This window comes from Molossus molossus, unplaced genomic scaffold, assembly GCF_014108415.1.
Source record: "Molossus molossus isolate mMolMol1 unplaced genomic scaffold, mMolMol1.p scaffold_m16_p_5, whole genome shotgun sequence".
In the NCBI taxonomy this organism is placed as follows: Eukaryota; Metazoa; Chordata; class Mammalia; order Chiroptera; family Molossidae; genus Molossus; species Molossus molossus.
Genome location: NW_023425388.1, coordinates 60,175,275 through 60,176,532, shown reverse-complemented (window position 1 = coordinate 60,176,532; position 1,258 = coordinate 60,175,275).

The window sequence follows — 1,258 nt, the reverse complement described above, 5'->3', positions numbered from 1 at the left end:
CCAGGATCCCCAGCAATGACCTTTTTACTTAGCTACACTAATATCATTCAAGATAAAACACTGTGAAGACTAAATAGACTGAGTAGTGAAACCATTCAGCGAGGCTGTAAAAATCCAGATCTATTTTAACTTACTTATTTGTTCACATCTACATGTAACTTATACCACCATGTACCAATAGGTAGAGAGACACGATCAAAGATCCTTTTGCAAGCTTCAGCTCCCCACACCCTTCACCACCACCCTCCCCGACCTCCCGTACAAGTTTTCCCTGCTTTAAGCTAAAAGGTCAGTTCTGGACTCACACCAGTATGAACTAAAGTTATAGGAGATAACATGCATATAGGAGATAGAGTTAAATTCATTTGTCAATAGCAAACATTATAAATGTATGCTACTATACCGCTAAACAGAAGACCCAGAGAAACCATAAATATAACAAAACACCACATGAGGTTTAAAAACAACCTTTGAATCAACAAAAAGAATCCTGAAGGAAGTAATTTTATTTTACCATGGTTAAATTTACCCACTAAATGTTTAATGACCACAAAATGTTTCTGCAACTAAAACTAAAAGACAGAGAATTATAGGGAGCTAGAAATACATGTTAGATACTAACGATCTTCAAGCTTTGAAGATGTCATTGCATGAAGAAAATTATGGGAAACACTGTTCCCGATAATTACGTACACCCTTAGTGTAACATATGGAGATCACTGTCTCCGATATAGACACTGTGGTAGGCAAAAACTACCTTGTTCTTTATGCATTATGGAAGACACTGCTCCCGATAATGTGAGTTAGGTTTGTGACAAAGGTACTGGAAATTTTGCAAAATTTGAATTAAAGTTACACCATGGATAAATTGAACTATAAATTTTTGCATATGAGTGCTATCACAGCCTTTAGGTGGCATTAATTTATAACTTGGTCACAATTCATTGCATTTAGGAAAACTACCATTTTTATCTACTTGGCTAAAGAGGAGTCTAACTTGATTAACAACCCCTAATTAAATTGAAATTTTCTCTAATATTTAGCTTTACAATTTATGAGGCTGCTTTCTAAAGTTAAGTATTGACCATTATAAATGCAAAACTTCCAGTATCTGTTGGGTTTTATTAGCAGATGCTGCTTTTATTTAAAAAAAACAAAAAACGACAGTATAACTGTCATAATTATGGAAGGCACTGCTTCCGATAATTATCTTCTATAAAAAAAAACAAAACACCATTTATAGTGAACTCTGTCACTG